Below are 18,884 nucleotides of genomic sequence, written 5' to 3'. Positions count from 1 at the left end.
TCATTTTCAGGCTGCCCTCTGCCGCCTCCTCTCCCTCTCTCATCTCTGATTGCTTAACTGCCATTCAAGACTAGTGTGCCGCCAATGATCTTTGTCTGAATGCCAGCAAGACGGAGATCCTCCTCATCGGCACACCTTCAACATCCTTTCCCCTCACTCTCTGGCTGGCCTCCCTTGGCCCTCCTCCTACCCCCACCTGCGAGGCTAAGAACCTCGGGGTCATCTTTGACGCCACCCTTTCCTTCTCCGCCCACATCTCTGAGGTCTCTAAAAAGTCAAATTTACGACTGCACCTCCTCAGAGGTGCTCTAAACTTTCCTCTCCTTTCCCCAGAAGTTCATGGTATTTCAAGCTCTGGTTCTCTCTAGCTTGGACTATTGTAACAGCCTATTTCTAAATCTACCTGCCTCTACTCTCCGCCCTCTGCAACTAATCCAGAACAGGACTGCGAGACTGGTCCTTGGCCTCAAGCCCTGGGATCGTAACTCTCCAGCTCTGAAATCTCTTCACTGGCTCCCAGTGGATGCAAGGATTACATTCAAAACCCTCTGCATTGTCCACAAGACTTTCTGGGGCCTGGGTCCAAAATACCTTCAGCTATCCCTCCGCAAATACCTTCCCTATCGAGCTCTTCGCTCCTCTACCTCCAACTCCCTCAGGGTCAGTAGTTTTTCTAAGAAACGAGCTGGGGGTAGATCTCGGTCTTCAGCTGGGGCCTCCCTCTGGAACAGCCTCACTGCCACTCAAACTTGAGGAGAACCATCTCCGGTTCCGGAACCACCTCAAGACCTTCCTCTTTTCTTCTGCCTTCGCTCCCCCTCTCCCCTGCTGATCTGTTCTCTCTTGGCACCGTGCACCTGGCCATTCTCTGTCCTTCGGGCCCAGGTACCTGCTCATCCTGCCACCTTCCCGCACTGCCTCCGGCCCACCACCTGCACTGGGGTCTGTATCTGTACCCATACAGCCCCCCCCCTTTTTCTTCCTGCATTTATCAGACCTACCCTGTCTGCTGCCTTAAACCTAGCACTTGCAAATTGCTGGCTGCATTACCACTGTTTGTTGCCATTATTTGTCAATTATCTGTTTCTCCTCTGCTTTGCACTTTCCACTTCTCCCCCCTTCCATGCACTTTTCCCCTCCCCCCTTGTTAGGGAGAATTCTCTCTTTAGGCTGAATTGCCTAACCTAGTGAGTCCCTCAGCAGCTTTGCTGGATTTCTGTGGTTTGTTTTTTCCTCCTGCCAAGAGTAAGACTCTTTTTCTCCCACTCTTGGACATGATTTATGGTGTTCCTTTGACTGCTTATGTGTTTTATGGGCTATGGGGTCCTTTACTCCATAGGGTCTCATGTGTTTTTACTATTGTGTTACACAGCACCCTCCGTGCAGTAACACAGGGGTGTCATAGTGACACCCCACCATAGACTCCATACCCTGGGACTGACTACTGTCTCCCAGGGCATGTAAAGTCACCATTGGCTTTACTAGTCCCAAATTATTAACAGAAACCAGTGCAAGCCATCATATTGTGGACGTACTGGTCGGGGCAATTCGATTGCCCCGGGGTCTGTTAGTCGAGGGGGTACGTCTCCATCCCCCCTGATCGAGTTTTGGCTGGTGGCAGTGGAAACTACTTTTTATATTCGACCGCAAATATTTTCCTATGGGATTTTCCCATTGTTCGAGGCTACCAACTTTAATTATTTAATTCTCATAGCCTCGAACATACCGCCGGTTTATTTAATTAATATTAATTCTCCGGTTGGTATTTTTTGCCAAGACACGATTCCAAAATGGCGTTTGTGTTCTCTTCTGTGACTCCAACCCAAGTCGAGCCCTTTGTTCCACTTTTTGGCAGGCTTCTCCACAGAAGCCTCCAAAAGTGGTGCCACTCTGTCTGGGTACCACAGGGGGTGTGGGAGGGGGTTTAGGCACCCTGGACTGAGTTACCCTGGTAACTCAAGTCGCACTCTTGTGTGATTGGCCCAAGTGGTGAGCCGGCCGGCTCACCACTTAGCATGTTTGAGTGACAGCTAGGCTGAGTGAATGGGGGTTTGCTGCATAAAAGCAGGGCTTTGGGGACTGGAACTTCAGAAGTCGCCACAGGACCTGAGAATCCGACGAGGGAGAAGCTGAGCCGACCTACCACGACGACACCACCGGTGGAGCCCTGCAGAACCGACTCACCACTTCCCGACAACAGAGAATATCTCCCGGCTGGAGATGCTTCTTCCCCTGACTGGTGGGCACAACCAGTTTATCTTCTTTTCTTGGGACCCCAGACCGGTTTGTGGTCGAACTGCCCGTGCCAAGCATCCCAGCAGCCGGATAGCCACTCACCACTGAACAGCGAATCAACGGACCGCTCCTTGTACCTGAGAAACTCTGCGGCTGGTCTCTTCCCTGGCAGTGCAACAGACCCCTGTCTTCCTCCTCGACGAGATCTACTCTTCCCCCGGACAAAGCACCGACTTGCACCCGCTGCCAGGAACAACTGCCCCCGCTGGAGCGTTCTCACCACTTTAAGGTACCGTGTCCGCCAGGATTCCCTTTCTAAAGATTGCAACAAGGTAATAATAACTCCTTAACCTTCTGGACTGGGCTGGCCGCCTTGACCCTCTAACTGGTCCCTTTCTTTGGTCCAACTCCTTTTTGAACCATTACAAGACTTTTGTGCACTGCAACCGTGTGACCTTGGATACATTTCGTTTCGATCCCCTTAAAGCGGATCCAGCCTACTGACTCTGAATTCACAGTGTTACTTTGCCTTCCGCTCTTGTTGTGTTCGTGAAAAAATGTTGGGATCTGTTTCGATTTGTTCTCTGCTTTTCTCTCCCTTTTAAAACGAACTATTAGAGTGCCATCTACGTTAAGCGCTCACCGCTGTCTGAAAATAAGTGGGGCTTTACTTAAGACTTGTCTAATATTCTTTTAAGGGAGTGTATATCTTTTAGTGACCGTGTTTTTGAATTGCTTACTATTAGTTCCTGTATGTTTTTCTAGATGTGGTTTTAAATAAATAATGATCTCTCTTTTACACCAAGCCCTGGTCAGTGTTTACTTGTTCTATTGCGTTCTCTTGACCTATTGTGAATACTCTGTATACCGCCTAACTCTTCTTGAAGGAAGTCTGACTGCTCAGCCACAGCTACCAAGTGAATCTGTGTGGTACAGACTGCTACCAAGTGGGTTTACTGCCAAACACCTGTAGTCTTAAATCTTTTGCAGTGGTCCCAGAGGGAACTGCACAGGTTTCTGCCTAACACCCCTCTCTCATGCACTTGCGCATTCCCAATGTCACTGGGCCTAGTAAGATCGCTGTTTTGTTCTCCCCTGTTCCCCTCCCTTGCCTTGTCGCATTCTGAAACACTTGTGTACGAGCGCGATAGAAATAAAATATCAATCAATCATGTCAAGGGCAGCCACCACTGCCCGAGTGTTGGGGTCAATGAGACTGATGATGTTAAATAGGTGGCGTAGGTTGAGGGATGTGTATCTACCTTGGATAAATCCCGACTGGTCTGGATATATTATGTGGGGCATATAAGGGGTCAACCGTAAGGCCAAGACTTTAAGACTTTAGCGTAAATCTTAACATTGCAGTTAATAAGCGACAAAGGCCGATATGACCCACATTGAGTGGGAGGCTTGCCAGGTTTGAGTAAAACGGTTATAATGGCTTTGCGGAGGGAGGGAGGAAGTGTACCCACCGCGCAGGATTCTTACCATAATGTAAGGAGATGGGGGACCAGCCAGGATTTGAATTGTTTACAGAACTCAATCGTGAAGCCGGCAGAGCCGGGGGTTTCATCAGAGGCGAGGGAGTCAATAGCTTCCGATATCTCTTCGGCCGTAATAGGTGTGTCCAGGATGGCTCTGGTTTCGTCATAAGAAACACTTTTAAGAACGATTAGAGTATGCTTAAAAGTACATGCCTAAACGATCGGGAATATAAAACTTTTGCGCGCACTTCCCCTTTAAACCGCTTGATTTAGATCAGTGGTTCAACCAAGACTGCAGCCAACGCAGTTAATCCTGCAGGAACTTGCATCTACCGAGTCCAATGTCGCCTTCATGATATTAAATGTCAGCACACCTACATCTTACAATAATCTGCTTTCCTACTGTATCTCCTTAAGCAAGAACTCAGAGCATGCACCTTCCTAACCCCCTATCATAGTGGGCCAGGATTGGCATGGAATTGCTAGTTCTGACAACTAACGAAATAAACCAAATCACTGGCCTCTATGGACCACATATGTATCCTGCATCCATCTCTAGAGCCAACATCAAGGTGAAAGCAGGGAAACTCCAACTTTTGCAAAACTCCAGCAGCTGCAACAGAGTCTGCCTGTGTCCAACAGCAATAACTCAAAGATGACTCGTACTGCTTTTAAGGAAGGCTAGCCACGTACAGTGTGGATTTTGGTGCAATCGAACAATGCTGGCCAATCTTGCATAACTTAGTTATAGTAAGAATCTGCAATGTGGATCTGTTCAAGCTCTCAGTCAGCACAAAAACTCACTCTTGTGGGCCACCCACATCCAACTTCAGGGTGATTTTGCAAACCTTATGACATGAGAGCTTGGAAGGCCACTATCATGCAGGGGACTGTGCCGGCAATAGTTGGGTTGGTGTTACCTTTGGAGTGCCATACCATGACAAGACACTGTCCCACCCAAGAAAAGTGTGGTGGTTAAACATTCTTTTTAAAAAGCACATGCACAGAAACCCTGCTACTGCTGTGTGGGAAACTGCATAATCTTAAAAACATATCCATCAATTTTGGAGGGACATTGTCCAGCTCCTTTCTTCCTGGTCTCATTGACCAAACCACTGGTCTCTGGTGAAAACCTCCTACGTACAAACTCGAGCCAGGATGATAGATTCAATGAAGATGGCCTGCAATGCCTGAACTCCCTCCACAAGGACAGTATACCCTCTTCCCCCTCCCCGGATTTTAAATCAGCTGTTCTGGAGCCACCAGCACCACTGACTGCGCCACCCCCCCTCCCTCATTCTCCGCCTTTCCTATTTTCTCAGCAGACAAGGTTTCTAGACAAGTCCGATCTATGAAAGTCTTGTTGAAACAGACTCACCCCTGTTCCTCCAAAACTATCAAGGACCACACCGACTCCCTGGCCCCTGCCCTGGCTGATTTCTGCAATCACTCCTTCACCACTGGAGTCTTGCTATCCCCCCTGAAGCACTCCCTTGTGCACCCTCTACTTAAGAAACCCTCTGCCAATCCCGCCTGCCCGGCTAACTATCGGCCAATCGCCATCACCCCCTTCCTGGGCAAGCTCCTGGAGAAACTGGCCATCACCCAGCTTAATCTCCACACAAGATCTGTTGGTTGTCTTCATGACCATCAATCTGGCTTCAGAGCTGCCAGAAGCATGGAAACTGCTCTCCTGAACATCTGTGAAGACCTGCTCTCCAACCTCGACTCCAACACCCTGTGTGTCCTCATCTTGCTTGATCTCTCTTCTGCCTTTGACACTGTCAACCACGCTATCCTGCTCAACCGTCTCCGTGATAACCTGGGTATCACTGGTCAGGCTCTGGCGTGGCTGGACCTCTTTCCTCTCCAACCGACCCTCCCAGGTCAAACTCGGGTCCTTCCTCTCTGACATCTTTTTCTCTACCTGTGGTGTCCCACAGGGATCCAACCCCTCTCCCTGGCTGTTCAACCAATACCTGGCACTCCTTGCCCACCGCATCGCCGCTCTGTCCCAACTTTCAGTGCTATGCGGATGATACCCAGCTCCTTTTCAGGCTACCCTCTGCCTCCTCCTCTCCTTCCCTCATCTCTGACTGTTTGTCTGCTATCCAGGAGTGCCAATGACCTCTGCCTTAATGCCAGTCAGACTTAGATTTTACTCATTGGCACACCCACTCCCTCCTTCCCTGCAGCTCTCTGGCCGGCCTCTCTTGGCCCTCTTCCTGCGCCCACCTGCAAGGCTAAAAACCTTGGGGTCATCTTCGACTCCACACTCTCCTTCTCTCCTCACATCTCTGATGTCTCTAATAAATCACACTACCATCTGCGCCTCCTCAGAGGTATTCTTCCTTTCCTCTCCTTCCCCCAGAAGCTCACTGTCTCCAGAGACCTGGTTCTCTCTAGGCTGGACTATTGCAACAGTCTCTTTCTAAATCTGCCTGCCTCTACTCTCCGCCCTCTGCAACTTATCCAGAACAGGACTGCAAGACTTGTCCTTGGCCTCAAGCCCAGGGATTGTATCTCTCCAGGACTGAAATCTCTGCATTGGCTCCCAGTGGCTGCAAGGATTAAGTTCAAAACCCTATGCATTGTCCACAAGGCCTTCTGGGGCCTGGGGCCGCAATACCTTCAACTCTCTTCCCAAATATCTTCCTTCTCGAGCTCTTCGCTCACCCGCTTCCAACTCCCTCAGGGTCAGTTGCTTCTCCAAGCAACGAGTTGGTGGTGGATCTCTCGCCTCGGCTGGGGCCTCCCTCTGGAATAGCCTTCCTGCCTCCCTGAAACTTGAGGAGAAACATCTCCGGTTCCAGAAGCACCTCAAAACCTTCCTCTTTGCTTCTGCTTTCTCTCCCCTGCTGAATTCCTGGCTAAATCTGCACTGGCTACATGGCCACCCTTTGTGCCCTTGGGCCCAGGTCCCGCAATGCGCATACCTGCCCTGCCTCCCTGGCAACCCCGAACCTGGGGACTGTATTCTGTATCCCTACAGTCCCCCACCAGCACTTATGTCTGCTCTTACCTTGCACTTGCCACCATCCTGCCGTTTATTTATCTCATTTATTCTACTATCCCATGTACTGCACTTTCCCCCATCCCTTCCCCCTCGCACTTTTTCCTTTCCCCCTTCCGATGCACTTGCGCGATCTGAATGACACCTGGCCTAGTAAGATCGTTCTCTGTCTTCCCTCTGTTCCCCCTCCTTGCCTCGTCGCGCCTCGAAACACTTGTGTATAGGCGCGTTATAAATGCCATATCATCATATCATATCAATACACTCACTAATGAGGTTTCTTCTAAAAACAGCATTGATGCCAGTCTGTTCTTTGTTGAATGCTCCTCTAAGACAGTGGCTTAACGGCTGTAATGGACAACACGCCTCTCGGCAAACTCTGCAATGTAAGTTTGGATGTATGCTTGCATGAAAGCATCTGCTTGGCCTTTTATGTCTCCGTCAGCACTACACTACTTTTTAGCGTCCTCTAATGGGCTTCACCTTTCCAGGGAATTTGCAGCCAAGGGCATCCCCTATCTGTCCTATCAAGAGAGACACAAACTCAAAGATGACTGGTTAAAGAAAACGGCCCTAACACTAAAGGGATGGTTCCCTTAACTGATGTTTCTAAGGGCCATTAAAGTCTAAAAGTCCAAAATAAAAACCTGTGTCTAAACCTATGCTTGGCCTCACTCTTTGACAAAAATGTGTTAGGAAGTCTTTCAAAGGCAAAACGTGGTGGTTCACCAAACTGTCAGGATTCCATGGTACATTTCTAGAGTTTCAAAGGTCCACAACCTTAAAAGACATAGTTACTATTCCAAGGTAAATTTCATAGACTTCATTTATTTTTACATTAAGTTAAGAAATCATCATTTAGCACAAAAACCATTTGGATGTAGTTTTACTTAGAAGTGTGATGTTTGGGTTATGTTTGGATTAGAAATAGAATTTGTATAAATATTCCTTAATGTTGAATTCAGGAATCGCTTATTTCCCCAAAGAAAGATGGAGTCTTTTCTGCAGCAGTGATTGGAGTAAATAGTTTATGAGGTCGTTTGGAATGTTGCTCAGAGTTCTAAACTGCCTTTCATTTCAGCTGGCTTAGCGGCAGGTCGCAGTCTACTTAGCTCTAAGACGACGTAAAATATTTATAGTTAGCTTATACTAAGAAGAGTTACTAAGGTTTCCAGTACTGCAGAACAGACATTGAATTCAAGACTTTCAAAGAAGCAGTGAAGATGCAGATGAAGCAAGCTAAGTGATTCACTCTTTCAAGACGTGTGAAATTCGTGAAGTTCATTTGCCTTTTACTTTAATAAGACTTTAAGAAAGACTATTTTCTATTATCAGATTTGATTCCGTTTTTATGATCTGATATCTGCTTACATATATTTTTGTATTCAATACCTTTATTTCGCGAAGTTTTCCTACTAACTCACGCGTGGTTTTATTTAAATATATATTGTTTTTAACAAATACAGTTAAGATCGGGCTGTACTTGTTAGTACGTTGTTTGTAGTTAAGTGCGCGAGAGTATTTTGGTCTCGCTTTGTCGTTATTAGTAAGGTTAGAGTAAAGTACCTTACTTTCATCACGTGCTGTCACGTACTTGTCATTTTTATTGCGGAAGCAGTGCGCGGCTCGTTGGATCAAGAATTCAAGCGTCGGATGATGCGCGGTTCGTGTGTCAAGAAACAAAGTGACGGTTGAATGTGCAGTACGTTTATCTATTAAGAAAAATCATAAGACTCTTACGCGGATCCAACTAAGTACAACAGTCAACATTTATGTGCACGCAAGGCTAAAGTCATCAGCAGAGTATTTTTTAGAGGAGTGAACAGACTATTTGATTTTTACGCAATTTAAGTTTGGTTAAGTCAAAAGCAATTCAGTTAAGGTATTTACAATTCATTCCATTTAAAGAGACATTTGTAACTATTGCAGCATAGAAAGACATTTTAAGAGGAAGTTAATTAGAATTCTGGAAACAAGTATTTTATTAAAGTTCGAGAGAAGATCCTGGTTAAGAAGTTTAGGAAACCTATATTAAGAAAAACAGTTATTCAAGATCTACAGAAGCATCTACTCAACATCATCTGAAAAGAAAGCCTATAAGCATTATAGCATAGGCTACAGGTATTTAAGAGAAAGAAAGCAAATTATAGTAAAAGAAAAGGTAGACATATTATCAGTTATACATCAACATATGTATGTTATTGTTTTCCCTAGATTTCACAGACACCGAGGACACGGAGACGAGTAATCCAGTACCAGAGAGCATCAGTGCAGTCCAGTGAAGATCTGTCTTTGTTTTGTTCTCCAATTCCCATTGGGTTTGCCGGCTTGGTAGTTTTATCTGTTGAGAGACTATTAGGCGGGCAGACTTGGCGGGGGGGGGGGGGTATCTGGTGGGCCAGCATCACTCCTGCAGGAAGATTCAAGATTGGACCTTGACACAAACATAGGAAACCAGGATTGGTTCCAGGTGGTCTTTTCACCAGATGTAAGTTGGTCAGCTTCAATGGAGGAGTTCAATGGAAAAGGACTGTTCATAGGACCCCCTCCATAGTTCAAACAATGTCAATGTCTTTAATGCTCTGGGGTTCCCTTCCCCAAGCTTCAGTTCCTTCAGAAACTGAAAATCAAGATTCCACTGTGAAAGGCCTCTTAAGGTTCCCTTCCCCAAGCTTAGGCCCCTCTTGAACTAAAAAGAAAACACGAGTTCAGCGTCAGGATGTAACTTTTTCTTCTTAAACCGTTCTTTCAAAGGGTTAGCATCAGACTTTCAAAAACTGCAGGTTATTTTCTCCTCCTAAGCACAACCACTCAGAGCTTTAACCCCTCTCAACTCCTGCTCTTAACCTTTTCCCCTCAGGGGCTTTCTGCATCCCTTCTTGTTCCCCCCTCTTTTCTGGACTTTCTTGTGCCTAATGACACCTTTCTTTCCTTCTCCTGCCCACATGCAATCCTTGTTGATGCCCACTGGCACCTTTCTTTCCTTCACCTGCACACGTGCACTTTCTTCACCTTTCTGTGCCCACTGGCACCTTTTCCACTCTGCCGGGTCATTTGCACCATTCTCTCTCGTTTTGGGTCGCTTGCGCCCTCTTTAATATAGTCCTTTTCCTTTGCGTCCATTGCACGCTCTGCTTTCTGACTATTTTCTCTCGATCTTGTCACTCTTCTTTCAATCTGCTTTCTTTACTAGTTTCCTTTTCTTTCCTCTTTTCCAGTGCGTATCACTTTATGCATTTCCTTTCATCTGCCCTGCTTCAATCTGTCGCATGCTCCAGTCTCTCTCTTCCACAAGACTCACCGGGGAAGAAGTGAAGTGACAAGCAGTCCCTCCAGGTTGTGCGGGCCTGAGGTCAGGGTCTCACCACCTGCCCCCTCAGATACCTTTGGGTCAGCAGAGGTCCCAAGGGAACGAGCCATGCAAGGTGCTTTGCTCCGGCTCTCTGGTGACACAGCTCCGAGCCACACTGGAGTCCCTCATAAGCACTGTGCCAGCGTCTCGGCATGCCGCTCTCCCCTGAGCAAGTCGATCCTGCTGCTCTCTGCTCCTGGGCTTTTCTGGTCCCAACAAAGTTCCCAGCTCGCCCTCTCGGCTGTGCAGAACCAACCCTTTATATTTGGAAAAGCAGTCAAGTAGAGTCAGATGTGAGTGATAATTAGTGAATGCCTGACTCTGCCTGACTATCAATGGGACAACTTAAGTTCTTTCTACAGCCAGTGTCCCTTACACTCCCCCATGTTATTCCTATGGGAAATATGCACTACTCCCGGTTGCCTCTTCCTCATTCCAGTATTTGCTGGAAACAGGGTGGTGATGGTATGGCTTTTGAAATACCCCATGAAAGCTGAGGGAAAGCATTTTGGGGTGAAATTGCAAAAGGTGGAATTCCATGTCTCGCCCTTGGATGTTCTCCTCCCAATCCCCTGTGACCCTCCACTCGGGTGATCCTCTATCGCTTGTCCACCCACAGGGTCGGGATCCAAAAGTGATGGCCCTTCCCTGGCCACCTAGAGGATCTCAGGGGAGTAGGTGGGAGAAGACAGTCTGGTTTCTCACACATCCCTCGTTCCAGAAAACAAACCTTGGAGCAACAGGCAGAAATCTTCATGAGCATGCAAGTAGTAAATGGAAAACTTGTGTGGTGGGTCCTCCTAATCTATATCTTTTCTTAAACACATCCATCAAAACTTGAAATGCAACATCTTTACCCAGAACGGGTCAGGAATGGAGCTTGTGCACCAGACAATAGTTTGTTTTTCAAGAACACACTCATAAATGGAACTCAAGATTAGTCCCCTAAAGCAAACTGATGCAGAAAAACTGCAAACTGTGCTGTTCCTTTTAAGTGCAAGGCAGATGGCTCCGTGTATGGAGAATCCAAGACCAACTGAGACGGTTTCAAGTTAAAGTGAGAAATCCACCATAAAAACAGCCTCATTTTGATTGGCATTTCCACCTCATACTAGCACAACAAGGGTGCACCTGCGGGATACTAGTTTTCACTTGAGTGATAGCATTCAACACATTGGACTTTTGAGTGCAGTCCTCCCAAAACTGTGTTTTTACCAATATCATGTAAAACAGGAGATGTTGAATACATTAGTTTAAAATGGAACTTAATTTTTAAAAGTGCTAAGAGGACCAAATATGTCAAATATAATCCTGTTAACCAGTGAACACGGATTATGCTAGCAGACATTTTAAAATGATAAAGTTCTAGTGCGAGATGTCGAATGTTCCGATGGTGTACTCATAAATTTCCTACTGTACATCAAAAGGAGGAAATGTATCAGAGTTCTTTAATATAGTGTTTTCATTCTCCAACAACTATCAGATTATTGTACAGAGCTTAATATTCGCCGATTTCAATAATATCCTACAGTATGAATATGTAGAAGAGCAGCCGGTTCAAATAACATTGGCGTTTGATATTGTACTGACTAAGTTGCCCTGGGTTTCAACTCTGAGACATACCACGAAAAGCGCCTTTCGATACTATGGGCCTCTGAGAAGTGTCTGGATTGCCAGGAACATACCTGGCTTTGCTTTTCTAGCGTTTGAAGACCCACAAGATGCAGAAGATGCCATCTGTGATCCGGATGGAAACAAGGATATCAGTGGCTCGAGCGTGGAGCTGTCCTCAGGCAGACCACGGCACTCCGGGTATGATCAGCCTCTGGCCAGAGGTGGCTTAGATCCTTCCAATCACTGCTACAATTGTGGTGAGAGGGGTCATTATGCGTAATTCAATTTATTTGAAGATTTATTTCATTGTTTAATAACGCACCTATTACCGTACCCGTGTTCGGATTCTAAACGCGGATCCCTGATTCGAGCCTCTGTTGCTCTGTGTCGTCTTGTTTCCAAGACCAGCGCGTTGCCCCTGTGCTATCCTCCGTTCACCGAGCCTCCATATGATTATCAACCCATTCAGCGGTGGTCACCACCGTAGGAGCAGGTCCAGGTCTCGCTCCCATTGACGATCTAGAGGTAGGAGGTGATGACGCTGCCGGAGCAGAAGCCGTGGCAGGAGAACGAGGCCTTCCTCTCCTTGTAAATCCCATTCCTCTCCCCACAGATCTGGCTCTGCCAGGAGATTAAGATCCCGATCCAGATTTGGTGCACAGGGAAGAAGCAGTCCCGTTTTCCGGGGTAGAGGCCGGTCATCCTCCCTTGGCAAGAGTGGATCACAATCCAGGTCACCAAATCCCAGGAAGTAATTCCCCTTATAGCCCCTCCATCCTTTCTACCCCTCCAGCCAAGTAGTGTAATCCCACCAAGAAATGAGTAGCGTTGTGTTGATCACATGTTTCAAATAAAGTTGGTTTACATTATTAAAAAATAAATAAATCTGCTGGGACAAATCTGTTTTTGCCATTTTAAAAACTGTAATTGCATATAATATGGCATGTTGCCGCATCAAAGACATTTTTTTAACAGGAATGTTCCCATTCGGTCACCGCAGCAGTCTTCTTGGGAAAACATACTGGACATCGGTCAGGCGAGGAATCCAATGATGAATAAGAATGGCGTCTTTTCTTATCTATCTTCTTTGAAGATGAAGAGTAATAGTGACAAATGTCACTCATGGATCTTGATCTCTTAGAATATTTGGATCATTTTCTTGTCCGTTCTGGAGATTTGTCTCCGGTGGAACAGCTACCTTCAGAGGAAGTTCTTATTGATGGGGTGGAGGACAGAGACTTCGAAAACAAACCACTAAGGGCGAGCTTCGACCATCTCTCCTTAAAGGCCTCAATGGTCATCGATTCGTAGGAGCCACATTCAAAAGCTTCATGGGTTTCGCGAGGCACCAGAGACAAATCCTTTGCGGATTAGTGACCAACATCTTCAAATCACAGTCCGCACACATCTCTTGGAGCATGTTTTTGGTGTACATATTGTGACAATTCACAGACATTTTTTACAAAATTGTATGATGTTCAATGAAGAAAAATTGCACAGGCGAGTCGAACCGTCTCAAAAGCATGCTGTGCATGCAGAAAAACTGAATTTAACAAGGCACGTGCATGCTATTTATAACATCAAGTCTGCACGCAATGATGCACAGCGCCACCTGCTGTTGAATAGAAATTGAGACTGTAAAGCAGAATACATGGGAGTCTGCAAGCACAGATTCCAATAATCTTGGTATTAGAAAAACGGTTTAGCATGTAAAGTATTTAGAGGTAGTTTTGCCCCAACACTTTCTGATCACAAGCATAGAGATTATTAATCATCCACAGAAGAATGGGGGGGTGTTGTATTCAATAGTAGTGCCTAACTATGAGCTCGGCAAATGGCAGAACTATCATAATTATATCAACCCATGTGATTGGCTAAGTATGAGAATTTTGAAAACTTGAAAAATAGCGAGAGCACAAAGGAGAGGATTCAGACACTGGGAAGTGCTGCAGAAAAGAACACAACTGTTCCTATTGGATGGATTTTTAAGAGAGAGACCAACTTAGGTGCTGCAGAAGCCAAGGTTCCTGCTGCAGGGAATGATTGCAGTCCACAAGAGAACCTACAGAAGGGAATCTGCTAACAGACTCCCCTGGTAGTTGTGATGAATCCTGCAGAGTCCTCATAAAAACCCTACCTAAAGTCTACCAGGTGGCCAGGGCAAGGCAGCCGCTACATGATCCCAACCCTGGGGGTGGTGTTAGCCAGGAGGCTAACCTGGGAGGACAAGGTCCCCAAGGGAATGGGAGGAGTGTGTTGGGTGAGACTCAGTATTTTTCTTCCTCTAACGAGGAGGAGGAGGAGGCAATAATACTGGAGTCTAATAGCCTATTGTCAGAAGGAGTTCTTCCCTAAAGCTATTTACTCTGATGGTGACAAGAACTGTTTTGATCAGTCCTGTATTGGAAATAGAAAACTCTCCCAAATCTAAACTTAACTGTAAAGAGCAGAACTCATGAACAAGTGAATATGAAATATTAATATGTGAATATTATATCATTCTAGAAGTCAAATTCCCTAAAGAGCAAGACTATGTAGTAAAACCTTATTATAATCCTTTTAAAAAGGAACTTAAGGAAAGAAACACAGTTTGTGAAATATTTCTTTAAAAGTTTATATGACATTGCAAGTCCCATAATGGCAGAAATACTGGGACAAAGAAGGGCTGAAGAGGCATGAGACTGCAAGTTGCAGCCTATCAATGGTAATAACTCCCATCTGAAGGAAGCGATAAGCATAAAAAGTCCCCTCCGGTGCAGGCCATCAGGAGGTGTAGCAGTTTTAGTATAAGGTGGAGTGCTTGCCATGACTCCACAAAATTACAGCTGAAGGCAAACAGACGCTGGGTCTGCCAACTTTTGGTGTACGGATGCTAGTGCTGCGAGGGTCACTCCCTCCAGGGACTCAATTTGCAGAAGTCACAAAGCAGAAAGAGTTTATTGTGAAAGCTTTCCCCCTGAGGATGTTTGCAGAGTTCATGCAGTGGAAAAACGTGAAGTGGGAATGATCTCCCCAAAGCAGGACAGGCTCGGGCGAGAGCCTGTGGAGCAAGGAACGTTCCAAATTTTAAAGACGCGGCACGAAGGAAACCGAGTGAGGCAGTTTTCCAGTCCGCGCACAGCCAAAGCAGCATAGAGCCCATTGGCAGCAGAGCGAGCGGATGGGCAGCCAGACTGGGTGAGTTCACTTGAATACTGTGACCCCCGAAGGGCTCAGAGCGAGGGCCTTTTGACTACCGAACTGATGAAGAGAACACTAAGTGGCAGAAAAGTTGAGGCTGTATAAGTCGAACTAGTAAAAAGCCAAGAAAGATTTGTTTTGAGAGGCATGTTGATACAAAAGGAAAGAAGTGACAGAACTATTGTAAGCCTAAAAGGTCAGAACAATTGCCAAGAACATCGAAGGGAAATAGTCATAAAACTCAAAACAAATATTGCCAAAGCCAAAAGAGGTCAATAGTGAATCAAAATGAAAAGAACCACCATTGCCAAAGTAAAAAGGGGGAAGTTAAGCCATGAGTTGTGTATATACCCTTTTGTACAAGAGTAGTGAGTTAATTCTATGTATAAGTGTGAGGGACAATAATTTTGTTAGAGTGTTTCTTTTAGCTTATTTATAGGTAGAGAAAGGAACAAGTTACTTACCTGTAACTTGTTCTCCAGCATGGGTCTGGCATGGATTCACATGCTCATGAATATTCCCATCAGGCTGGCAATCCTCGGTAAAGAAAAAAATCAGTATCGGTTTCGTTTCTGATCTGTCTTTCTTAGTAGTAACCAATCACTGATCTCTGGGTCATACTGTCCCCAGCCAATGACTGCCCTCTCCCTAAGCCCCGCCCCTGGCAGCCAACCTCAGATTTGGTAGCACATCAAGTGGCAGTATGACCAAGTGAAGAGCCGCAGAGGGGTAGGTGGGGGGGGTAAAATACACAGAGCCTTCGTGAATATGGGTTGCATGGTGGCTAAACAAAGCATCCTTCTTGAAGTGGAAGGATAAAAATCCACCAGGGGAGAAAGATTGGTTGTTGGCATTGACCTGGGTTCAAGAAACCTTACATCAATATATGGACACACTTCCCCCATCTTCCAGACCTAGAGACATATGGGCCATGTTCCGCTCCTACTTGGCGGAATTTGCAGCTGCAGATTAGGTGTGAACTGGGGTCAAAGACCAACTTATGCTCCGTTATTGTTTGCTTCTAATGCAAAGTCTGTGTGTAATTCACATGTGTAAGACCATATGAATATCTGTGTACATGCTATGTCTGTTTATTTCCATTTGCTTTCTGTTGTAAAAGAAAATGTTTTAAATGTCCCTAGCGATTAAGTTGTGAAAGCCAGGAGCATACAAATAGCTTTGAATGGGGATACTGCTTTAGACCCTGTGATTGTGGCCCGTTGTAAAATTATAGAACTTGCTGTGTTTTCCTCTGGGAGGTCCAGAACCCTTTTAGCCCCACCAGTTGGTAGCCCTGGGCCATCGTCTCCGGGCTGTGGATTAATTACTCCTCCCACGTGTTTCTACCAACAATACCCCGCATTGAGTGGGTTGTTTATATAACCAAACATGTATAACAGACCTGGGTGCCCCTGCGACCCCATATTCTGAGGACGTGATAATTACAGTATTGCCCCCTAAAAAGAGGGGGTGATAGTTATTACTGACTCCCCCTTAAAAAGAGAGCCTAAAGAATGTATATATGTCTCAGTTATTTGTGGAATAAATCATGCCTCCAAGCCCTTGTATCTTTCTTGCACAGGCCCAAATGGTGTAAACAAGCGGCCACGTGCACCGGTTATTTTTTGCATAACCGATAATAAACAGACGCATAACAAACTGTACTCTAAAGCATGATAATACACCAAGCAGCAGGGTGAACACTCCGGGCTATAAACGGGGTGGCGCTGCTAAACAGTTATTTGGGGTGCATGCGTCAGATAGTGAAAAAGGAAAACATTTAATAGGGTTGAGCAATAAAGTAAACTTATGACGCCAGATGTATAGAATAAGGCATAATCTTATTGAAAAATCTCTAGCTGATATGCGCAAGCGTGCTTCAGTCAAGCACATTCGGTTCAGCATGAAATCTAAAAAGAGAACAAGTCCTAAGAAAAAACAAACAATTGCTCTTTACTATAAAAAAGACAAAAAAAGAAATGTAGGTAAAAAAAGGTGTGGAAGCTACACCTGGTTTTGCAGATCCCAGAAAATCTTTAAGACCTGGGACAACACCTGTGCAGCACACAGACTATGTACACCTAAATGTAGACGCTAAGACCCCTGGAGTGCGGCCTGGCGGCTCCGATTACACCACCCATGCCTGTTGATAGACCGCATTTACCTGTAAAAGGTTTAGCTGCATGGCATTTAAAATGGCTTTGCTTCCGAAGGCAAAGGAACATTTTCTTGAAGTGTTTGAAAAAAAGCAAAAACTATGATTAACCAGCGCGTGAAGAAAGATTTAGCGATCCATCCCCCAAACACACTTCCGTCGCTGAATAAGGACAACGTTTTTATTTTCTTTATCTTACAGAGTATGGAGACATACCAGCAAGACCTACCAAAATATACAAGTGTTGAATACTACAAAGTTTTTAGCTTTGTGAATCTAGATAGGTTAACATTCACAGGTCACAGGCTATTAATAACAGAAGCGGTTGAAAGGCTTGTTTCGCGTATCCTTGAAACGGCTGGTCTTAACGACTTTGTGCAGATCCGTTTAGACAGTTCTACTTTAAACAGACCTCTTCACTAGGCGCTCATTTCGTCAAGTCTTCCATGTTTGAGTTGTTAGAACATATTGGAAAACTGTTACCAAGTAAAGTAGAGCTTGTTGTAACGGAACCCTCGAGGATCATGTCCGTGATTGTCAGATCTGGAGAGCAGATTTGAAATCTGCATTGCACCCTATAATTCGCTGTAAGCTGCATGGAGACAGCGCTTAATTAAAAATGATTTCCGATGCCTTTGAAATTCGCTTTTGCATCCTTGACTCCATTATCCTCCACAAGGCAGTTGCTACTCCAAGATGGTCGCCCGTAAATTTTGTTTTTGAAATCTCAGCCTTCTGCAGGCTGGATTTGCCGTGATTGGCCCACTGAATCTACTTCAGCCAATTACCTTTGTCGGCAGGCGAACGCCAGCCCACCCACTAAGGCTACCCAACAAGGCAGCCCCTGTCCTGAGCCTGTCCAGAGTCAACAGAGGCCAGGAACTCTGTGCTTTTCTTCCCATATCCATCTTGCTTTGTGACCAATGTTACCTGTTTTTGAGCTGAACCTGGTAAGCATAAACTTGCTCTCCTTCAGATTGACCTTCCTCACAATGTTCATATTGATGTGCGACACGGAGCCTACGCTCAATAATCAGTACGTGCTTATCTGTACAAGTGTCATTTCACCTTTACTAGTAGCCTTGCGGTCACCTCTATGCCCTCCCTTATCACATTACGCCCACGCTCTGTTTCCAAATCGAAACCTCCATGACTGTAACACATGCCTATGATCTGCTTAACAGTGTTTATTTTGCTAATATTGCTTTGTTCCATAGGGTTAATGTTGCCCTTGTTGCCTCTCCCCTAGCCTGCTACATTAGCTGTGTCAATAGTTGATTTGCAGCACTTAAGTCTCACTTACCTCTGGATCCTGACTTGGCGAACCGCCTGGTAGGAGTGTACCTCATTTGCCTTTTTACCTAGATGCATGCATGAGCTCTATGCATTAAATGAATCCTTGTGTCCTGTCCGGCAGGATGCCTCACTTCACATTGATGTTCTGGCCTTATGCTCTTAGTTGCGCCAGTACCACTGCCTCGTTTGTATCTGCTTTTGATTTCCATTATTTGTTGCACCATTCTGGAGCCAACGGCTTCCGTGGTAAATATCTTGATAGCACCTAGCTGCCTAGTTGCCCTGATTTGACGGTTTGCTACCTGCCTACAGACATATTAGCCTACCCAGCAATTTCTACTAGTCGGTGCCTCATTGTATCTTGGCTAATGTGAACCACAACACCTCTCAGAACGCTTTGGACACTATTGGTGCCAAAACAGGCTCCTTTGACTGTCAGCACTTGTTTTAGCCCTAGCACTACCAAGCTGTTGATCCATATGTGCCCACCTTTACCTGCATCGCTCAATCATCACTTGCACGTACTGCTATTTGGTTCACCAGTTGTACCTAATA

At 45.7% G+C, this 18,884-nt stretch overlaps 1 protein-coding gene across 2 annotated transcripts in view; it reads right to left on the bottom strand.

Annotated features, from left to right (window-relative positions):
- Positions 1–18,884, bottom strand: part of SMC6 (structural maintenance of chromosomes 6) — a 2,412,589-nt gene that overhangs the window by 2,091,213 nt on the left and 302,492 nt on the right. The gene's annotated exons all lie outside the window — the stretch shown is intronic.

Source organism: Ambystoma mexicanum, chromosome 4p (assembly GCF_040938575.1).
Source record: "Ambystoma mexicanum isolate Mex_15411 chromosome 4p, UKY_AmexF1_1, whole genome shotgun sequence".
NCBI lineage: Eukaryota > Metazoa > Chordata > Amphibia > Caudata > Ambystomatidae > Ambystoma > Ambystoma mexicanum.
This window is presented reverse-complemented; position numbering and strand designations above follow the sequence as displayed.